The sequence below is a fragment of the Poromitra crassiceps genome, assembly GCF_964638095.1.
Source record: "Poromitra crassiceps genome assembly, chromosome: 17".
Taxonomy (NCBI): Eukaryota; Metazoa; Chordata; class Actinopteri; order Beryciformes; family Melamphaidae; genus Poromitra; species Poromitra crassiceps.
Window position 1 is genome coordinate 3,048,913 of NC_139635.1, and position 5,000 is coordinate 3,053,912.

A 5,000-nucleotide genomic window follows, 5' to 3' on the forward strand; every position below is an offset into this window, starting at 1 on the left:
ATTTATTCTTACATGTTTCCATTTTCCCCTTTCTTTCAAGTACGCCCTGTAGTACCTCCACCCCAGTTTGGGAACCACTGCTAGAGAATTCCTTTAAGGTGGGGTCACCTCCAGCGCGTCTCAGCCTGGTGGAGACCACCCATACTTTTACACTGTAGCCCCGTCTGAACGTACTGCAACTAAACCTGATGTTTCTGCAGTACTCTGATGGAAGCAGGCTGCGGGGATAAAGCTCTGTCATTGGCTCCGACCATTCCAAAAGGAAATCCCTTTCCGCTCCCAGCGTGTCGCTCTCAAAGGCCTCCGCCGCTGTGAATCAACAACAACGCTAGCTAGCAAGCTAGCAACCTACACACTGAAAATGGCAAGTTTTGACAAAGTTGTGGATTGTCCAATAAAGCAGGCCTGCTTGGTACTTTTGGTGGATGGTTGTAAAGATAACAGAGCCTTTCCCCCCCGCTATACCAGAGTGAGAGTAAGAGGAGCCAGACTCTCTCCTACACTGGTACAGCGCAGGAGAGAGTCTGGCAAGCGAGACTATTCTGCAGTACAGTTAGTGTGTGGAGAAGTTTGCTGTTTGTGTTGATCTGTAGAGAAAGTCCAGAGGGAGTCCTGCTGCAACATCTCCATGCTTACACCAAACTGCTGACTACTCCTTTTCTCTTCAGCCACATCCTGTATGCCTTCATGTAGGAGTCATCCTACTACTGACTGTGTTACTACACCAAGCCTTCTCTGACTGTTACCACACCAAGACTTCTCTGACTGTTACTACACCAAGCCTTCTCTGACTGTTACCACACCAAGACTTCTCTGACTGTTACTACACCAAGCCTTCTCTGTTACTACACCAAGCCTTCTCTGACTGTTACTACACCAAGCCTTCTCTGACTGTTACTACACCAAGCCTTCTCTGTCTGTTACTACACCAAGCCTTCTCTAACTGTTACCACACCAAGCCTTCTCTGACTGTTACTACACCAAGCCTTCTCTGACTGTTACTACACCAAGCCTTCTCTGACTGTTACCACACCAAGCCTTCTCTGACTGTTACCACACCAAGCCTTCTCTAACTGTTACCACACCAAGCCTTCTCTGACTGTTACTACACCAAGCCTTCTCTGACTGTTACTACACCAAGCCTTCTCTGACTGTTACTACACCAAGCCTTCTCTGACTGTTACTACACCAAGCCTTCTATGTTACTACACCAAGCCTTCTCTTACTGTTACCACACCAAGACTTATCTGACTGTTACTACACCAAGCCTTCTCTGTTACTACACCAAGCCTTCTCTGACTGTTACTACACCAAGCCTTCTCTGACTGTTACTACACCAAGCCTTCTCTGACTGTTACTACACCAAGCCTTCTCTGACTGTTACTACACCAAGCCTTCTCTGACTGTTACCACACCAAGCCTTCTCTGTTACTACACCAAGCCTTCTCTGACTGTTACTACACCAAGCCTTCTCTGACTGTTACTACACCAAGCCTTCTCTGCCTGTTACTACACCAAGACTTCTCTGACTGTTACTACACCAAGCCTTCTCTGACTGTTACTACACCAAGCCTTCTCTGACTGTTACTACACCAAGCCTTCTCTGACTGTTACTACACCAAGCCTTCTTTGACTGTTACCACACCAAGCCTTCTCTGACTGTTACCACACCAAGCCTTCTCTGACTGTTACTACACCAAGCCTTCTCTGACTGTTACCACACCAAGCCTTCTCTGACTGTTACTACACCAAACCTTCTTTGACTGTTACCACACCAAGCCTTCTCTGACTGTTACTACACCAAGCCTTCTCTGACTGTTACTACACCAAGCCTTCTCTGACTGTTACTACACCAAGCCTTATCTCACTGTTACTACACCAAGCCTTCTCTGACTGTTACCACACCAAGCCTTCTCTGACTGTTACTACACCAAGCCTTCTTTGACTGTTACCACACCAAGACTTCTCTGTTACTACACCAAGCCTTCTCTGACTGTTACTACACCAAGCCTTCTCTGACTGTTACCACACCAAGCCTTCTCTGACTGTTACTACACCAAGCCTTCTTTGACTGTTACCACACCAAGACTTCTCTGTTACTACACCAAGCCTTCTTTGACTGTTACCACACCAAGCCTTCTCTGACTGTTACCACACCAAGCCTTCTCTGACTGTTACCACACCAAGCCTTCTCTGTTACTACACCAAGCATTCTCTGCCTGTTACCACACCAAGCCTTCTCTGACTGTTACCACACCAAGCCTTCTCTAACTGTTACCACACCAAGCCTTCTCTAACTGTTACCACACCAAGCCTTATCTAACTGTTACTACACCAAGCCTTCTCTGACTGTTACTACACCAAGCCTTCTCTAACTGTTACTACACCAAGCCTTCTCTGACTGTTCTTTTTCAACCTCTCACTTGGTATCTCATCTATGGGAAACGGCCCTTGACGTGACCGATCATGGAAGCTCCAATAACACCACGTCTGCCAACTGACAGACCAATCATCTTTCAGATGACCGGGACAGACCGTCCCCCTATATGATGGGAGGGGCCGCAAGAGCCCCTCCCATCATTCTTTGTTTCTTCCCCGTGAAGATCATACCTGCTCCTCAGCGCTTCCTTATCTGGATATCCATTCAACTGCTCACAGACGAGCCGTGAGGGTAGTCACCCAGCATGACTTTCTTGATCTGATTAAACGGTGCTGGATTAATTTTTCCCTACACCACGGAAAAACGTATCGGGTCGGTCTTTGCTGACGCTACCTAACTATTATCTAAGTGTTTAGCTTAGCTGTCAAAGTTTGGAGGATGCTTTTGTTAGCTGCTATAAACATACAATAATAAACTAACATTGCACAGTTAGCGGTCATGTCAAGCGTTCTAACTGCTATAGCTACATCTCCGCTAGCCGTCACAAGCTAGCTGGCTGGGTGTATTCACGAACCATCAAGGTCCGAATAACTATGGCAACTGCCGCCTCTCCCGAGGCCTCGGGAAGCGGTGCAAAGAAGAAGAAGACAGACGTTGAGTCTCGTCACTGCCCTGCGTCATGTGGAAGCACTGTGTCAGGAGTCACCGAAGCGATCACTCAGGCCTGATGCCGAATTTCCAAGCTTGACGCTGAAGCCGTGAAGCCGTGAGGCATGAAGTCAGTGGGAGTTGTGGGCGGGTTCAAGGCACGAGAGTAGGCGCTGAGAGGAGCTGAGAGGAAAAGAGAAGGCGTCTTGTCTGAACAACAAGGCGTACGTTCTAGGGATGCACCGATCGATCGGCACGTGACCGGAAATGGCCGATTTTCACGTGATCGGCCTCGATCGGTGATCTGCGCCGGTCACTCTAAATAGCCGATTCTGTGAGCCGATTTTCACGTGACAAAGCACCAAGACAGGCACCCAGCCACCACACCACACACGCCAGCATACCTTCCTCGTTGTGGAATTTTTTCACCGTCAGTGAAGTAGACAAAGCTCGTAGACAAAGTTTGTCACACATGCAAGTCGAAAATAAGCCGTGGAGACAGAGGTGCGGCCGAGTCCCGCTCGGCTGGAGTCCAGTCTGAGTGGCTCGCTTCACCTCACTGGCCCCTCTCTCTCTGCTCTCTCTACCCGGGAATCAGTGCTGCTGCACCCGGCCACAGCGCACAGCCGGCTTGGCGAGGTGAACGCGAGCATTGTGTCCAGTATAACCATTCCCCGACCTGCCTTTTCCATTCCACATCAGCGCTGCTGCCTCAGCCTGTCAGTCATGTTGTAACGTGGATACAGGAGAGACTATTTGTTTCGTATTGCAAATAGAACGACGGACATAATAATAAAAATGCATTGGACTCACAAGTGTGCAAGGTTTTCTGTGCGTGACGATCTTTTTTCGGATGGCAGATTAAAAAAAAACGCATACGAAATTTCGGACTGTGTGTAAACTCCGCCTGATATTCAGACTGAAGATCGTTACTGTAACTCATAAACTCATTTCCCCTCTACTCAAGAGGACTGGTCTGGAGCCAGGCTATAAACTCCTTGTCCATGGATCATTTTGATGTTCTGTTGCACCTGTTTTCTTTTGGAAAAGTAAATGCACGATAGCTGTGGGATATAGGCTATTGGATTTTATTGAATTTTTGTATTCATTGTAGGCCTATTTGCACAAAAAAGCTCTGTCCAGTAACCTGGAACACTTTTATTTTGAGATGTGTTTGAGTGAGATGGTCCTACTTCTATTGCAAATGATAAGAATTGTTATATGAATCTTAATTTTCAAACAAAGTTACAAAAACGGTTGTGTAAGCTATCAATTCTTGTTCTTAGAAAGAAAATCGGAATCGGCAAAAATCGGTATCGGCAAGTCAGACTATTCAAAAATCGGAAATCGGAACCGGCCAACAAAATTGCAATCGGTGCACCCCTAGTACGTTCAGCTTGTGCCTGCTTCAAGCTTCAGTTCTGCTTACATTCGGCGTCCTGTGTGAATGTAGGCTAAGATTACCTCCTCGAGTCAGACGGAGAACCCGATGACGGAGACGAGGAGGAAGATATCGACAAGGAGCTCAGCAATGAGTCCTCCTCCCATCTGCTCCGCTCTCACAGTGGTGCTAGTGGGGATACACAGCCTTCCTTCGCTCCACCCGATATCGTGCTGCATGAAGTGTGTAAGAGGGCAGCGAGCAGGCTGCAGATTGCCTGGCCTAACTCGCCAGCAGACAGCGAGGAGAAGGATATTTACGGCGGCAAAGTGTTGCCTTCTCGCCAATCATGATGGAGAGGCCGGCCGTTTACCACATCAACAACAACGATGGGCAAAGTGCGCTGGAGAAATTGGTCATTGTATGAACTGAGTTTCCAGTATTCCAGTATCATAAAGAGGACGTGTTTTTGTAATATCTGGTCAGCTTTTGCTTGTGGCACAGCACTGTATGAGCTGCTAGAACTAGCTACTATTGTCAGTCAGATCAGATGATGTTATTGGTATCTGCTTTTTATTTATTGTCACAAAG

General features: G+C 47.5%; 1 protein-coding gene across 1 annotated transcript in view; it reads left to right on the forward strand.

Moving 5' to 3' along the window:
* LOC310792006 (contactin-associated protein-like 2) overlaps positions 1-5,000 on the forward strand; it is a gene marked incomplete at its 5' end in the record, with an annotated part of 132,637 nt that overhangs the window by 939 nt on the left and 126,698 nt on the right. The gene's annotated exons all lie outside the window — the stretch shown is intronic.